Consider the following 19401-nt stretch of genomic DNA (forward strand, 5'->3'; position numbering starts at 1 on the left):
CTGCGATTTTTTGCATATTTAGCTCCGTATCTCCAAAATGGCTAGACCTGCCTTTGCTAAATTTAAGCATACGTATATACACTTTTTGCTAAGGCATGCCAAAATTCCAAAATTTTCAATTTCCATTTTTGGACGATTACAATAATTTACCCTACTACGAAAGTCAAAAACGTTGTATTTTTGCTTTTACCTTATATCTTATAAGTCTAATCTTATCTGGATCAAAATATTTTAGTACAATTTTACACCTTTCGTTTATTACCTACTAATAAGTAATTACTACGAATAATTAAGTGCATGTAAGTTCAATGTTTAGACTTTCGTTGGAATTGATAACTATTATTTGTATGGCATAGTGCACTTATTTTAGCCCAAGAAAATGGTAGAATAAATATTGTATACAAATAATTTTTTCAATAAAGCTAATTAACTTTTAACTTTTTTAGAATTAAATTAAATTGATAAATTAATTTATTAAATTTAACAAATTCCACGTAAATAAAGTTGTAGGTACAGTTAGTTATTATATAAGCATGAAATTGATTTGGTAATTTATTAATTTATACAACATTGAAGTAGTATAATTAAATTAACAAGAATGGTATAAAAACAATTATATATACTACAAATATTACAAATATATATTTTTTTAATTAATGCTGTGTAATATTAGGCGCATATTATTGGAATTCATATATTGTCCAAAATCTTGAGAATTCATAAGAGCTATGTATAATATATCGCTTAGTTCTACTTTAAAAAAAATTTAACATGTAGATGTAGATATAATGGTGAATTTTAGGACATGCATATTGCATGTGCTGCATAATTAATTTAAATTCATAGCTTATTTCTACTTGAAGAAAAAATTAAACATGTTGATGCAGATATGATTCAACTTTATTATAGTTAGATTAAGAATAAATGATCTCTATAAAATAACAACAAACTTCTGCGCCTGATAAGTCCTACAAGAAACTCTGCAATGCTTCTCGGTTCACCATTCCTCAGGATGGTTTTCTAATTATTAATTTTGATATATGGAGTCATCAGTAGAAATTGCTCCTGATGAGTCCATATAATAAAAAAAAGGTACATTTAGTTTAATAAAATATTTTATATTAATTCAATGGATACTAATACATATAATAAAAGTAATAAAAAAGAGATAATAAATAAGACTAATATGCTGTTATACGCTTGATTTTGTTAAATTATACATACTTCATGAATGAAATTTTTCATAAATAAATTGAATCAATTTTTATAGAATTCTGCATCAATAAAGGGAATACATGTTACATTTAGTAACAATTTGCCAAATCCAAACATATCATTGATGATAAAAAAACTGGTAAAGAATTTTCCAAAGACTTTAAATTGTAATTAAAATTGCAAAAATGTGTAGATGCAACTCCAAGTTTTCTCGCAGTTACTATGATTTCAGTATCTTTACAACATGCAGAAAATTATTACTGCAGTTCTTTAGCATTTAATTGGAACAATAAATAGCCTCATTCTTAGGAAAACGGGCTCAAGCTCGGGTTGTCAAGCAGTAGTGACAACAATTTTTATTTGAAAATATAGATAGCAATATGTTTCCAAGTAAAACTAATTTTAATCCGACATTGCTGCACCAATAAAAAAGTCAGCCCTATTAGATAAATTCTAATAATATATTAATCAAACATGAATGGATTAACCATTGGGTTACTATGTAAAAATACGAAGTTTCAGCCCAACAGCTCATAGGACGTAATTTTTGATCAATTTATTCCGTAATCCAATTTCAAAATTATATTTTCAGTTATATGTTCAGCTAATGTTCTGTTTCGCAATGTCATTTATTTGATATTAAATAAATCACGTACGTACAAGAATTGGTTCATAGCCCATGGGATTGAAACATATGGACACAGAAAGAAATATAAATTGGCATGTAATGTCTGTATTAACGACTGTGTAGGTTTTGAAATACAAAACTAATATAAAACATTGCAGAATAGTTTATAATGTACCAATCATGATCTACAATAAATAAATAACTTAGGCATTTGCAATGTAATTTACTTTCATTGATTGCTAAACTAATGATATGGCATCGTGCCTCAAGGCAAATTGCTTGAATTTTCGTATCCGAATTAAATATTCGAGCAAAAAAGTTAATAATTGATAATATTGATTAATGTATAAAAACAATTGTTTTAAATATTTTCAAAGAGATAATTATAATTGCTATATATTTTATTCGTTCATATAATATACAGTGACGATCTTATTGCTCAAAATACTTAAAAATGTTTACTTTAATAAGAGATGCGAATCCATCTAAGCATATATTTCTTACAATTAGAATAACGCATATGAAATATATACATTTTTAAACTCAATTGTAAATTTAAAATTTATATTTAAAGTATAAAAAGTTTAAAGTGAACTTTAAAAATTAAAAATCTTTGTAAGGAATCCAAAAATTTTTAACAAAATCAGTACACATCTTTAAAACCTCTATAAAATATTTGATAATTTGATGTGCGTATGTCTAATGATCATTTTAGACTGCCATTTTTTTTAAATTTTTCTCTGTATCTCCGAAATTGCTGGACCTACATTTCCACAAATTTAATTAATTCTTCAATTCGTCAATACAAGTAGAATGTTTGTTGAATCATTCAAATCGGGCGCTCCGTTACCTCAAAAATTCAATTAATATTTAATTGATGCAGCTGGTATTAAGTTGAAGTAGATACGAACTATTTTATGAAATTTAAAAATTAGTTAAAAGACTAAAAATGACAAGATTAAAATTGAAAACCAATATAAAGTTAAAATAGTAAAAGTGTTTTGTTCCTTCTTAACATATTAAAAACAATCTTCTTATCAAAAAGTACATATATTATAAGAGTACAGAAAATTTCTCAAAAAAAATTTATACTGTACTGAGCATAATTTGGTCGTACAAAAATTCTTAATCAGTAAAAAAATTGTAATATTTATAAAACGTTGTAAAATTCTAAAACAATATTAATAATTACATCTATCATGCAGTGAAGAAAATAAGAAAAATTAATTAGTTTAATAATTATTTATTATAGTAGATATTCATTTATAATTATTATTATATGTATCAGTATTGATTCAATTATCTATAATATTTATTTAGTAATTTATAAAACCTTTAAATACAACCCTGAAATAATAATTAAAATTGATAAAAATTACATAAAATATGGTTGTTTCCCAAAAATTTTTTTGCTAGTTTTTCATTTTTATGAATATTTTTTTAAAGAATGGATAGATTTTTCAATTTTAAGTTAATGAATATTTAAGTTTAAATACTGATCAAATATTATTTCACACAAATTCACAAATATTTGAACGAGAATCTGCAAGCTTGTAAGCTTGAATCTTTCTTATATAAAATATTTAAGTTTAAATTTTAATAAAAAATAAAAATTTGAGAGAAATAAGATTTATGGGTAGCAAGTTTTTTTTCTTTCATTATTTATTTATGGCATTTGAATCATTTGATCATTTTGCCAATTACATGGATATAATATGGATGTACTCGTATACATTCATTTTCATTTCAAAAACTTATAAATTAATCTTATTATTAGTGATATACATAATTTTGCATATATCAATGATATTCTTAGATGTCAAAACTTGTGAGCTCATGGGAAAAACGATTACTTTCTTCTGTAATATTTTGTACATTGTTTGCCTTTGTTTCTCGTATATTTTGCATTACCAAAAATTTGGTCTATTGTTTCTAATTAGTACTAAATTTGCTCCTGCAAAGAAAATTAATAAGTTTTTTTATTTATGAAAAATTCACTAGTTAACTTCTTGATTAATTTCACTTATCAAGTAGGTTAATGGATTTTGATATGGTCAGTCACAAAAACTGTATTCTATTTTAAATATATATTAAACTTTTATTATTATATATATTTATATTTATTATTTTCTAGAAGGATTTGAAAAGAAAACATTCAATTAATATCAATTACAAGCAAATTAAAGATTTAGAGAACATTAATTTTTGAGACTCGATATACAGAATTTATATTTTTAATAATTATTTCTTTGTTATGGAAATGTCCATAATCATACATCAACTATATTATTTGCATCAAATGTATGTATATAGAATTATATTTGTTTTGATACACATGCATAATTTCTAGTAAAACGTACAAGCTATAATTGTTTTACTTTCACTACAATATGATCGTTTATTTCAACTGCTTATTAATAATAGTTTTATTTGAAATTCATAACATAGAATAATAGATTACTGTACTGTAACAAGATTGTATGATTGTGCTTAAGTGAATTGCTGTCCATTTCACTTTTCATTTTCTTCAGTGAAGCAATATGACACAAATATTATGTAATCGAAGTAATAAAATTACATTTTCTCGGTTATTGTGGCTGGGATTAATTAAGGAAGAAGATTAATTATAATTTTGATATTTTAAAAGTCAAATCGAGAGATTAAATAGATTAAAATTGTTATTAAAGAAATGGTTATATGCGCCTTGTAGACACAGTTGGTCGCACAAAACGCAGTCAGTTAAGCTGTTCTGGTCATAAGAAGCTTAGGCAAGAATTTTACGTTTTACATAGTATACAGTAAAACCTCGTTAAGACGATTTTTCAGAGACCGGGCAAATAAGCAACTGGAATGAGAAAACGTATCCTGAGAAAAAAAGACAATATGTTTTAAAGTACCAGGTCAAAATTAGTAGGTAGGGTATTATGCGGGAAATTGTACCAAGAATGTTTGTCTTACGGGACTGCTTATATAGGGTAGATCGCGGGTTAAACACCGATATTTCAAAAATAAGTAAAAGTTACGAATTTCATAACAACAATATTTGAAAGTAGAGGGAAAAGGTTGTATTACTAACCATCACCTCGATTCTTAAGACGTTGCTATCGGGGGATAAACGGTAATGCTGAGCACTGCTATTTAGTTTACAAGACCTTTATACATTTTTTAAGTATACGTTATTAATTATTTTATAAGATGTATTGTTAATTTTAAGTTTTTTTTTAATAACTCTATAAAAGCTTACACGTGAGTGGGATAAAAAGGACCACTGAACCATTACCCTGGCGAAGGTGTAAACAATAAAAAATAGTGAATAAAAAAGCAATTGAGTTGAAACAATAAATTTTACAAGAGATAAATTAAATAAATAGTTGTTCCAACTCTGTTGATGAATATTTCTGACAAAATACCAGATCAAGGTTATATGCAGTGTTATCTCTGTAGAAAATGTAACAATAAAATTTATATTTTGCATTGGTTGAACAATGTAGCTGTTATTTCGTAAATTCAATTTATGGAAGGTGATTTCGAGTTTCTTTATATATAGCATTAAAATGATATAAACTTAAAAACTTATAATCTATAAATGTATAGATTATGTTCATCATATTTCAATATAAAAATTAGAATATTATAATATTGAGTATAACAAAACTACAGTTAATCTTATTTTATATGCAAATAAATCGACTGTCTAATATTATTTTTTCAGTTTTATTGCAAACCCGTTTTATAACATTCATAGAATTCAGATATTATCAGTATTATTTGAAAAGATGGAATGTGCCTAAAATATGTAAACATATTTATCTTTGGAGATGCGGTTAACATTTTATACATTCCAAATTAAGCTTTATATTTACTACTAAATATAAATATTTTTTTATCTGGCTAATTTTATATTTGACTTTTTTTCTGGCATTCTTGTTTTTATTACTAAATGAAAATAAAGATATTGTAAGCAAAATACATTTTATTTAGTTTATTTTAATTTCGATTTTTTTTTATTTGATAATTCAGTTTATGGTATTTTTCTGTTAGAATTCATATTAAACTTTACTTCTAGTACCACCGACTTGATTGATTAATTAATGATTGAAAATTATTGAAAATCGAACCTAAATTATTGAGAATCGATTCCCAAAAGGCCAAAAGCCTTTCTGTAGACTTGGTACATTATCGCCATATAAAGTATTATTAAAATACCGAGAATTGATTTTTATTTTTAACAATCAGTTATGATGAGACGGTCTGACCGATCTTTGTCCAAAACTAATCAGCACGATTTCCAAATAATATTCTTCGAATAGTATTTGAATTTTTGAAACGGATCAGGTTTTAGACTGAAACGCAGCCGAAAAAATTTGCACTTTTTGGTTAATTTTAAAAACAGCTCAGCCCATCGTATAAAATACTAACCATCGCGAGTACTTAACAAGTTTCATCGAATAGCTTTTGAATTTGTGAAATCGGTTCAGTTGTTTTAAAGAAAACGTCGTTAAAAGGTCTAATTTTAACAACCGCAAAAATATTAGGTAATTTTTTCAAATTTTGGTAAATTTTTAAAATTAAACGCCCCGTCGTAGCGCCGTAATATTTTAGTGAGTTCTATAAGACCATGATATCTGTTATCAGAAAAAGTTTCATAAAAAAATTACGGAAAAGAACTTTTCAACAGAAAGTTAGAGCGTTAGAAGTTTTTTTTTTAAATTTGGCAATAGATTGATACCATTTCATTGCTAAATATAAAAGAACTTTAAATCACTACAGGAACGTTGATGCAATTAACTGTTGAAAAGTTCTTTTCCGTAATTTTTTTTATGAAACTTGCTTCATAAACTATATCAAAAACTAATTAGCACAGCTATCAACCATTATTCGAACGGTTTTCGAATTTTCAAAATTGATACAGGATTGCCAGCTAACTAAAACGCGAGGGATAATTTTGCACTTTACTCCTGATCACAAAGAAACGGTTCTGCCAATCGTCGCGCGATCGAGATATATCGAATGGCTTTTAATTTTTTAAAACCGGTTCGTTTTTAAGTAAACATCAACAAAAGGTCAAAAATCGGTACACACAGCTATACATATACTTTTTCCAAATTTAGTCTCATTCGATTCAGAATGACTTGAAGCGTCGAGAAAACATAAAATTGGCAAATTGGATTTTGTCGCGAAAACATTTTCTTCGTAAAGTTAAAAGTTAAGGGTAGAATTAAAAATAAAATTTTTGTGGAATAAAAAATTATCTATTTTGACATTGTATTTAGTGACTAAAGTATGTATTATTAAATTCTCGTAGGGTTATAGTAATCGCAAAAAATCGATATTGATTTATATTTTTACGTTTTAAAGGTTTCTGAATATTCTGGCATGGTTTAGAAAGAATGGATGTATGTGTGTGTGTGTGTGTTCGTGTGCGTGTGCGGATACAATTTTTTGTTGACGATTTCGAAAACTCGAATTAACCAATTTGAAAGATTCAAAAAACATTATATTCTTTTTGATAAGAAAACGTGCCGATTAGTTTTTTGCAAAGGCAGGTTTAGTCGTACGGAGAGACGGGGCAAAAAATGCCAAAAATTGTTATTCAATTTTTGAGAGAACAGAGAGTCTGATTTGAATGATTCAGAATAAAAAATCATTTGTTTGACGAAAATTATATGACGTTATACGGCGACGCGGCGTGCACGCGCTTCTATATTTCGTTTCTACGCCACTACACAGATAACGCTTCGCGATTGCTTTGACAAAAAAGTTCAAAATTTCCAAAATATTTCAAAGTATAAAAAAAATCGATTTTGTCAGAGTTTTAAAAGAAAATTGAATCTTTTTTTTAATTTTAATTACTGGTACGGAAAGTTCCAGCAATATGCTTTAAGGCAAAGCACGATGCCATGGACCAATAGTTCTATCTTTCTATCCAATAGCATTTTCTCAGTGCATTTCCCCATTTCCACGCGAAAAGTTTAAAAATAGTTCGACATTCCATTCGCCTCCCTTCGCCGCCCGTCGCCTTCTTTCGCCACCCGTTCGCACACCTGTCTCGTCTCCAATCGTATCGTCGAGAACGCGAGTCAGCGTCTCACGGGCTACCTGGCTCACCTGAGCGAACGCATTCCTCGCCGTCGAACAGTCGTCTCTAGCCATTCGTGCAAGTAGAGACGCCAACATGACGTAAAGCTGCAAAACGAATAAAAGTGATATATGCAAAGTACTACAAAGATATTGTCATACTTTTATGGACTCTCTGAATATATTTATTAAACATATGTGAGTGTTGTGCTAATATTTTGAACGTTTTTGTGCAGGGTTTTAATGTATTACATGTGATACTTGATGTGAAATTACTCCAGGGACGATTCGAGGTAATTATTACTAATGTCAGATTGTACTGTCAAACATGAACATTGTGTTTATAAAAGAAGTAGGTTTATATGTCTGGTACTATGTTGTATATGGCAAAACGTGTATTTTAGTTTAGGTAAATTTGGTTTTTGTCAAGTCTTCTTATATCTGTTGGTAAAATTACCAAAGTCAACATAGAAGTTTCTTAGGTTCATCCTCATAATGTTACACTTAATGCAATTGTCATTTGTTGTCGATATGTCTTTTAGGCGTTTTGTACCAAACTAAGGATGTTCTGCAAGTTATGACAATTTTTAAACCTTACTATAGAGATTTGTTTCTAAACTAAGCTATATTATAGCTATTGTTTTCTAGTTACGAGTGTTCTGCAATTTTTGATATGTTGTCATCTATCTTAAAGGTAGTTTGTTCCAAACAAAAAGTGTTTTGCAACTTTTTATCTATGTTTTAATAATTCTAATCTAAGAATGTTCTGTAATTTTTAATATGTTTTCATATATGATATATTGTCTTAAAATCGAAAATAAATTATAACTAAAAAAAATTCTATAGCCACGTTCCTCCAAATTAAGATCGTTTTTGGCATGTTTTCATCTAGGTTATAGCTATTTTCTTCTAAACTAAGAGTGTTCTGCTACTTTTAACATGCTTTTATTCATGTTATAGACTTGTTCTTTTAAACACACTATTTCTTCTTGTTCTGCAGTTGTTGACATTTTTATAACCATTTTCCTCGCCTATGTTAAGTCTATTTTATGTTAAGAAAGTGTTCGGCAATTTTTGACATGTTATAGCCTTTTTTCAAACTAAGATTGTGCTGCAGTTGTTGACATGTTTTTATTTATTTTATAGCCATTTTTCTAAATTTAAGAGTATTCTGCAACTTTTGACGTGTTGTCATCTGTTTTAAGGCTATTTATTTTCAAACAAAAAATGTTCTGCAACTTTTGGCAAGTTTTCATCTGTGTTCTAATTATTCTAAACTAAGTGTTCTGCAATTTTTAATATGTTTTCATATATGCTGTAGCTACATTTTTCTGAGAGTGTTCTGCTACTTTTGACATGTTTTTATTCATATTTTAGACTTGTTATTTTGAACTAGGAGAGTACTGCAGTTGTTAACATTTTTATATCAAATATATCATTTTTTTCTGAACTAAAAATATCTTGCAACTTTTGACATTTATGATAAGTGCTGAAGAAAGCTCTTGAAGCACTAGTGTTTTTGCATATGTTATTTTTTTTTTTGAAGAAATGTATAATAAAATTATCATATAATGTAAAAAATTGAAGAAGATTCTAGAGTATCAATTAATTTGCAAAACTACATAACTCATAATTTTCGTAACCTTGACAAGCGAATATATTCTGTCATGTTATCGTTTTATATGTACATATATAGTATATTCATATATACTTACGTCTCATTTAATGCAATATATCAAAGACTATGGAAATTATGAATAGTAATATCGAACTTTATTGATTATTAGATACCTTAAAAAATTTTAATTTTTGAAATAATGAATAAAAAGCTTCACATCCATTCAGTTTTTAGAACATTTTAATATTTCGGTAGTCTTTTTCGAGGGGTATTCTTTTGAGAAAAGTTGTTACAAAATACTATTTGGTGCATAATCATATTTCGAATACATAATGCTCAAAGAATGCAACAGACTATTATAGACTATTATATATTTATTTTGAAACTATTATAGACTTTTATTTAAATTTGAAAACTGAAAATTAATATTTATATATATTTTTAAATTAATTATTATTTAAATACGAAATTTGAAAAGTTTGTACGACTATCGTATTTCAAAAGAAAATCTTAGTCAAGGAAATAATCTGAACCCTTGTTGTTCAAATTATGGCTGGCAATTATTATTGTTAACTTTTTATAATGATACTTCAAATAAAAAATATTTTTCAACGACAATTTAACCGCCAAAATTTTATATGAAACCTTCATCTATTTTATATAAAATTAGGGTTACAAAAAAACATTTTAAACGAATTACACCTGCTTTCAAACAGTTTTTTTTTTCAAATGTATCTATTTAACGAGGGTGTAAAATGAGTTTATATATTCAACATGTGTCTATATGTTACTAGGACTTTGCTTCAGAACATTCAGATGTATTTTGATATTTACTATACTAACTAAAGTTAAGGGAACGCCTTAAATGCTTAAATGTTCTCTACGAAGCAATCGAATAATTTCCATTATCATTTAATAACACACTTTACTGAGAGACTGAATAAAAACTGCATAATGTCTTATAAAAACGTGACAAATTTTTAGCAGGACAAATTAAAAAATATTTTTTTTTACAATTGATTTGACAATTGTTGTTTGAATTAGAATTTATTGAATGGCTTATTAATGCAGCGATACTAATTTTTATGTGGAAATTGTCTTTTGTTGTGCAAGAACATTTAGCACTTAGAACTTCTAAGTAAATCAAGGTTGTGTAGATATTGGATATACTAAACATACTGCAATAGACTTGTTTGGCGTGGTCAAACAACGAGAAATGACAATAAAGATAGGTGATATTTATTCACAATAGGTTAGAAATTGTAATTCTCTATATGCGATTTAGCCATAATATTACGAGAATGTACCAATATTTCTATCAAGATTATATCAAAGTACAGTATAGACAAATCTAAATACAAATAATTTTAGTAAAATAAACTAAATTATTATATAATAATTTATTTTATTATAATTTGACTATAATCAGCCTTTTTTTCAAATATTTTTTAATAGAAATAAAAATTTACCGAATCGTAGAAGCTGTTGCTCAGACTTTCTTAAAACCCATGCATTGAATTTATCATTTTGCGTATTTTATATTTTTATTTTTTTTCTTTATTGGCATAAGACTGATGAATAAGCCATATATTTTTTTATAAGTAACCTCGTGTAAGTAATATATATTTGCTGTTAATCTCGAAACAATAAAACATGCATGATGACCATTCATAATTCATTTATTGATATATTACAAAATATTAATTTATTTATTACAAAACTATCAATACATTAATTTAATTTGCGATAGCATTCCAACATTTTTTTACAACTCGAATATGTACCTACTTTATTTATTATAGTATTGTTAATTCTGTTCACGTCCAAGCAATTGTGGTGTGGGTAGTATTTGCAGGTCATGTATATAAATGCATGTGTATTTTATATATGTACCTTGAGATTTGTCATTGCTTTTATAGGTGGAATCCAAGATCAGATTTTTTATTTATTTATATAACATCATAATAAGAGCAGGTATGCATTTGCATATATACAGATATAAAGTTTATATACCGCACAAAATAATATTTCTTGAACTGTTGATGCTAGCATTTTTCAATTTTTTTTTACTCTTTTCAATTTATTTTTTATTTAATTTAATTTTATAGATGGCAACTTGAGTCATGTAAAGTAAGTCTTTCTTAAATATGTCCTCTATTCAATAGGGTTTTGAATAATATTAAAAATCCATATTTGTTGTACAGTTAAATTCGAGAAACTGCGACTTGCAATACAGTCACCCTGCGTTGAATTTTGGTCAAATAACATTAATATCGTTAAAAAACATAAAACTATAGATTATTAAATTAATAAGACAATCATTAATTAATCTGCATAGTTTTTTTTAGCTTTTTTCCAAATGCATGTCAAATTCCTTTGCTTACTTGATCATTTGCTTGATTTGTTTTTTAAATTTTTTTTAATCGCCAGTGGTATTAGAATAGAACGGGGCACAAAGGTTCAATTCGACTCAAAGTAAAGTAATTATATTGTGAAAACCAAACTAATTATTTTACATCGAATAACACATACTAAACAAACAAATATCAGAACTTTGTATGTAAAACTCGCAGCTAATTCATCATTGTAAAAATGTGTTTTTCCTGCTGTTTTTCAAACATCTATAACATGTTTTTTTACCCCATAGCCGAGGTAAGTTGGGACGGTCTATTGTCAATTTAAAAGCATTTTACAAAATAGTTATATTATTCAACCAATGCAAAATATAAATTTCATGGGTGTATTTTTTACAGAGATAACGCTGTAAATAATCTGGATCTGGTATTTTGTTGGAAATATTCATCTGCAGCTTGGAATAACTATTTATTTAGTTTATCTCTTGTAAAATTGCTTTTTTTGACCTAGTTTACTTTTTTATTTACTATCTTTTATTTTTTACACCTTTGCCTGGGTCAAAGTTCAGTTCGTCCTTTTTAACCTACCCAGGTGTAAGCTTTTATAGAGGATATATAAAAAAATGTTGAATCTAACTTAAATTTTACGATACATCTTATAAAACAAATAAGTAACGTATACTAAAAAATTATATTAGGGTCTCGTAAACTAAGCAAATTTGCTCACAACCTAAACAAATAACAAACAAACAAACAAACTTTTGTTATACATTTTATAATTTAGCTGTTTTTCTCTCGATAGCAATGTCGTAAGAATCAAGGTAGTGGCTGGTTATACATCTTTTTTCCCTCTACTTTCAAATATTGTTGTAAAAAATATTCTCAAGTTTTCTGGTTTTTGATATATCGGTTGCGGACCATTTTAAGCTCGTTCTACCCTATTGATAAAAAGGCTGGAGTAGCAGGCTATGAAAATTCTTTTACATTTTGAAATTAATAAAAATGCTTAGAACTACTTTATAGTGTTTTAAATACTATAATTATACCTGTATCATCAATTAACATCTAACGATATGCATGACAAACTATCCTTAAAATCTTAGATTCTCTTCTTTAGACACAGATGATGATATTTAATCTATGGCTATGATAAACGATATTAAATGATTTACTGCTAAATAATTATAAGACGTACCTGTAAGAAACTCTTAATGCTATCGTATGAAATAATTCAGTAAACAATGAAAATATTTTGTTATTTAGTTTGTATGTACCATATGCTATTAACATTTTGTTAAATTATTTTTTTTATAAAAATACGTAGAAATGTGTCATATGCACACGGAACAACAATGTAGTACCATGATGTCATCAAAATTTATGCATGCGGTTTATTTCAATGTCGAAATATTTGTATAAGATGTGTTGATATTTAAACAAATTTATGTTATTGTCTGAACTTGCTATGTAAATACCATTTCCGCAATTAATTTTAAATATTTTTCTCATCTTACCTCAATAAAACTCAACTGAAGTTTAACATCAATTGGATGTTAATTGTGATCATTAAGAAATATAATAGGATCCATATAAATTAATAAAATTTTTAGAAAATTTGATTTAATTTAGGAAAAAGTGTTATGTGGTAGTGATTCATTACCTTGTCACAATCAGGGTTCTCTATATTTAATAACTTTGCTGATAGTTTATCATGTTATAACGTTATGCACATAAATTTAAAAATCATGCTTTCGACTCAATAAGTTCATCTATACTTATTTAATTTCCAAATGTAAAAAAAATCACATAGCCCGTATATATCTTATATTTCTGTATCAGAAATTCGTAGACAAGTTTTCGTATCAATTAAATTTATTACCAAAAGTTATCAAAGAAGAAACGAGTTATTAACTCGCATGCATTGTACACAGATATATTATATTTCTATATATGCAAACATATTTTATCCAAAATTATTTTTAAATAATATTTTCAATGCTCTCAATCAATATTATCTCATTGACATATATAGTGAATATATCTTGAACAAATATTGAAACATATGCATTTTTTCGTTATTTGCGCCATATGCTATAAAACAACTTTTTGTTCACTTAGAAATTACTGAACCTTAAAGCCATCGTTTGTTTAACCGGAAATTAACCAGACGTATATGCCAGTTTTTGCTTTATGAACATTTCGACATCTAATGTATCAAAAATTGTTAAAGAAACTATTCTACAAGGCTTCACAACATAGTAAAAATCTAGTTATTATTTATTATTTTTCAACAATAATAGATTTTTTGAGTGCCCCCAAAAGCTGCGTAATGATTATAAATATAAGTAGTTATTAAAATTAACATAAATATGAGGAAGGTACGAAGAAAGGTGATTTTTATGGGGTGGAAAAACAAAAGGTGGGATGTATATTTAATCGATCCTTTCCGAGATTGTTGTTCTATTTACACAAATATTGTGGAAAAAATTACACCAAAAATCTAATTCAATAGAAGTAATATAATAAGTCTAAATTTTGACATTTCTATTATTACCATTATGACCATGACTCATTAAAATCATTTCGATTATTATCATTATGGGTGTATATTTGCTCATCCTTTGTCTTATTTATTAGTTTTGAGAGATGAAGGAAAAATTCTTTTATTAAGCTTTAATAGTTTCAAAGAATGATATAAGCACCGTAGAACAAATGGTATTTAATGTAAATATTTATCACGGAGTGAAGACATTTGTGAAAACAAAATAAAGACATGTGTTGATTTGCACAATCATAATAAATAATATATAAAAATTTGAAAATGTTGCAGGTTTTAATTTTATATTACTTCTTATTAACTCTATTATTTAATTAAAATTATTTAATAAGGTAATTATTATACTTGTTATTAGTAAATTTTTAATTTTGTGATTTAATTTGTGAAAAATTTCAATCTAATGTAGAAATTAATATATTAATTATTAAGTAATTTAGTAATAATCGATATATATTATATTTTTTTACTTTATTAAACTATTTTTAATATTGGTTACAATTTTTTAATTTTTTAATTGGCAGTAATAAAAGTGATAATAAATAGTACAATATTTTTAATTAAAATTTCGGAAGTGTAGTCATAATTTTTTTTCAAATCTCACACATCTTTAGTTACAATTATATAGATTTATACTTGTTTATCTATGGGATAGATACAGCAACTATTCATATTTATATTCGTAAAAATATAATCAGTAAATTTCAAGATATATTAATTTGAAAAAAGAAACTGTTACAACCAGCCCCCAGTTTCCCTATTGTATTTTATGCATGTATTTCATACAATTATTCATTATAGCATAAAGCATAAAACATTAAATTTACTATCGCAATGATGATGATGAACTTCGTAAACTTATTTCAAGTGATCATCATGGTACGAAAATTTATTCTAGTTTAATAAACAAACTTATTCCTTACTTTAAGTTTCCTATCATAATATATATTATAAAGTTAATTGCAGTAGATAATTGTAAAAAACAAAACAATAATGAAATGAGATTTGTGTGGAAAAAGACCAAGAATAATATAAAAATCTTGGATTATTTTATGCGTATAAGATCATCTGTAGATAATTGGATTTTACGATCTGAGAAAAATCAAGCCTAGAGTAATTCCGCCGTTCGAAGATTTTTGACATAGATTTTTTGTCCGATATCATCGTGTTGACCATGTAATAAAATGACGTAGCTTTTTATTACTATTGTTTCGCGTATTAGTTGTATCCGCTGGATTTCTTTAAAAGACATCAGTAGAGAAGTCGTGACTTCACACGTGACCGCATTTGATGATAGGTGGTCGCTGGTCGCTGGAAATGAAATTTAGAATTCGACCTGCAGCTAAATCGGTAGAATGATACCGTGCGATCAATTATTTTGTCAAATTATTGTTTTATAATGACCGGATTTTACTTTTTGATTATACGTTGGTCAGTCGCTCAAGGAAAAAGTAATTTACTTTGAAAAAATAATTTTAAAGTAGGTGAATAGGTGAAAACATAGGTTTACGAAAAAAGTGAACGTGATGATAATTGTGTTTGATAGAAAATTTAAGAAATTTGATATTTATAGCGCAATATATTTATACTCATAGGGCACACTAAATATACTTTTATTAAAACTCATGTTCTCAATTATATGAGATATTGAAAACATATGTTTTAAGATAGTAATTATCAATTGAAGAGTAATTATTTAATTATCAAATCAGATTTTATTTTATATTATAATATAAATACACATTTTTCCAAAACATTCGTTATAACAAAATAATAGGTAGAACCAGTGGCGTCGGAACCATGTGGGCTGTGTGGGCCTGAGCCCACCCATCAATCTTATACCGTAGCATGTATTTCTAAAAAAAACGAAGCCACTGGCTGTGTATCAAAAAAAAAAAAACAAGCCCACCCATCAAAAATTTGCTTCCGACGCTACTGGGTAGAACTTCTTATAATACACTCGGCGAGCTAGAAATAATTGTTTAGGAGAAAATCAACATTTATGAATTTAAAAATGGCAGACATACTTTGAAATATATCATAAAATAATTTCCACTTAACTGCCTTAATTAACCAGTACACTTTCTGAGGATCATCTAACTTACTCGGAAAATCTTTATATAGAGCAATCTACCCTCAAGTTTTTACATACAATTGTTTAAATATGATTTTAATTTTTATCACTTACTTCAATCTTTTTAATGCCTTTAATATAATATAATTCTAGTTTTATTCATAATTTTTAACAACATTTTTAGTATTCACTATTGCAAATATAAAACTGCAACAAAGTACCTAAAATAAGTTTATAAACGTTATGCATTTTTTGGAAGTTTATATAAAATCTTTCTAATGTATCAACAAATGTCGATTATAGTTCACTGCACATAAGAAAGTTAATTTATTCATATCTCTAAAAATGTGAATACTTAAAAAGGCTTAGCGATTGTATTCAATTTTTTTCTCGAATCATAACCATAACATTTAGCTTTCATAATTGTTCTTAATTACTTCCAATTAACGAATGGCACATAAGAATTGAATCATAGACGATTGAGTAACTATGTGAAATGAATATAATTTAGTGGTTATTTGCTCTTTAAATTTTTCATTATAATGTTCACACTAATTATTCTAAATAAAAATTTAGTTTGAATAGGAATTAGGAATTCTTATTCCTAATCCTTACAGTCCTTCTATTTTACCTTCGACTACATCATGTAGGAGGCGTACCTTTTGATAAACGGATCCGAGCCAGTTTCCCTTTCTTTTCAAGTAATAATCCTTTCTTCGCCTACTCTTTTCAGTACTTCTTCGGTTGTTATCTTTTTTTGTATACTTTTTCTTCTCTATCTGCCTCCAGCACCACATTTCAAAACTTTTTCAAAACAAGATAGTTCTTGTCAGTCTTTTTAGAGTCCATGTCTCTGATCCGTGTAGAGCTATACTTCAGACTTAGCACTTTATTAGTCTTCTCTGCAAGTCGAGACTTAGTTCGCTCGTCAAACTAATATGATAAGTAGTGAATGTTAATCCCTTAGTTTTTATTAGAATTTACTTATATATGACTTCCCTGTTACTATTATTCTAATAACTTAAATTCCCTAAAAATAATAGGTATTCTTGTGTCGTACTTAGAATTGTGTTGTACTTAGAATAACACATATCTGATGTAGAAATAATGTTGCCTTGACATTTGGATGTTAATTTTTACCCATCAACAGTATAAGAAATTTAAATACTATTGGTGTAGCATTTTGACGGTTTCGAGAATTCCATCATTTAGAGAGCAAATATGTGGATTACATGATCTATCAAAGTAAAATAGGTTCTTGGAGAACAGCGTAGCATCAATAACAGTTTCATGTTAAGTTATTATGAAAACCCAATACCATACTTTTTTTTAATTTTTTTTTAACAACAATCAGTACTCAATAGTCTTATAAGCTGTTGTGATGATTTGACCTAATACTAGTCTGTTTGAAGGATGGCAACCCAAACAGTTGTCACATTTCTGTATGATATATTATTATTACAATTTCTGTAATAGGGCGAATATTTTTATTGGTGCAACAATGCCAGGTGAGGGCTAATTTTACTTGGAAATACATTGCTATCTATATTCGAACTTCTGATTTAAGTGCAGCTATTCTACCCGCTTATCTACAAGCAAGTCCTAATATTTATATTGGGCGAATATTTTTATTGGTGCAGCAATGCCGGGTGAGGACTATTTGCACTTGCAAACATATTACTATCTATATTCGAACCAGGACTTCTGATTCAAGTCCAGTCGTTCTACAGGCTTATGGGCTTACCTACGGGCGAGTCCTACTATCATACATAGCAATGCTATTTAATTGTAAATTATCCTTTTTATGGTGCTCAGGATAATCAATTACAATTCACTGACCAACTCTTGGTCAGCTCAGCAGAGAGTCTGTTTCTCAGGTGTTGTGTAATCGATATCAATTTACTCATCCTCCTATACGGAACCTAAAATGTGTGATCTTCTTGCACAAATTATCGACGGTTCGCCGTCAATATTGAGCATCCGATTCGATCCAGCTGAGTCTGAGTTTATTCTATTTGTCATGGCAATGAGACTGAGCCACGGTTGCATGAAGCATACTAATTGTTTTATTCAAGGTTCAATGGCAGACGTGCACGCTTTTCGAACGATTCATGCCAAATCCATAGGTTTTGCTTACCTTATGGGGCAATCGACGACGTACGAGCAGATACAATTAACAAGATAATTGAATGCGGTACGATAATAGAATATAATTTTGAACTTAGGATATGGCCACAGGATTGATGGGTGTCATGAAATATACTCATATGCGAAGATAAGGGAAGGTAGATGAATTGTAATAATATTAACATAATCAGAAAGTTACGTAAAAAGGTACACCACCGATATCTCAAAAAAAAGTAAAGTTAGAATTACAATTAAAGTCTAAATTATTTTCGATATACAAAAAAAATATTTTTTGAAAAAAAACTGAAACATTTTTTTACTTACTTCTTCTTAAAAACTGCCACTTTTTGCACATTTAACTCTGTATCTCCGAAACCACTGGACCTGCCTTTGCCAAGAACTAATCACCACTTCTCCACGTCATTACGAATTGAATCTCTCAAAAACTCGATTTCTATTTTCTTTTCTTCGTATCTCCGAAACAGCTGGACCTGCCTTTGTCAAAAACTAATCAGCACATCTCCTTCCTATTAATAGGAATCGAATGTTTTTTGAACCATTCAAATTGGTTGATCCGTGCGCCCGAAAACGTGGACGAAAAATTTTATCCATACATACTCACACACACACTCATTTTTTCTGAGGTATGCCAAAAATGTTCAGAAACCTTCAAAACGTGACGAAATGTAAAAATTTTCAATTTCGATTTTTGGAGGATTACAATAACTTACCCTACGGGAAGTTAATTACACG

The 19401-nt window shown here is 27.6% G+C and overlaps 2 protein-coding genes across 2 annotated transcripts in view; one reads left to right on the plus strand and one right to left on the minus strand.

Annotated features, from left to right (window-relative positions):
- Positions 1-19401, minus strand: part of LOC113366341 (zinc transporter ZIP11-like) — a 356006-nt gene that overhangs the window by 245550 nt on the left and 91055 nt on the right. The gene's annotated exons all lie outside the window — the stretch shown is intronic.
- LOC113366343 overlaps positions 8007-19401 on the plus strand; it is a 51868-nt gene continuing 40473 nt past the window's right edge. The window contains exon 1 of the mRNA XM_026607934.1: positions 8007-8214. The gene's annotated coding sequence lies outside the window, so the exon portion shown is untranslated. The remainder of the gene's footprint in view (positions 8215-19401) is intronic.

This window comes from Ctenocephalides felis, unplaced genomic scaffold, assembly GCF_003426905.1.
Source record: "Ctenocephalides felis isolate EL2017-DRISC unplaced genomic scaffold, ASM342690v1 CF-g0.4_SCAFFOLD_01170, whole genome shotgun sequence".
In the NCBI taxonomy this organism is placed as follows: domain Eukaryota; kingdom Metazoa; phylum Arthropoda; class Insecta; order Siphonaptera; family Pulicidae; genus Ctenocephalides; species Ctenocephalides felis.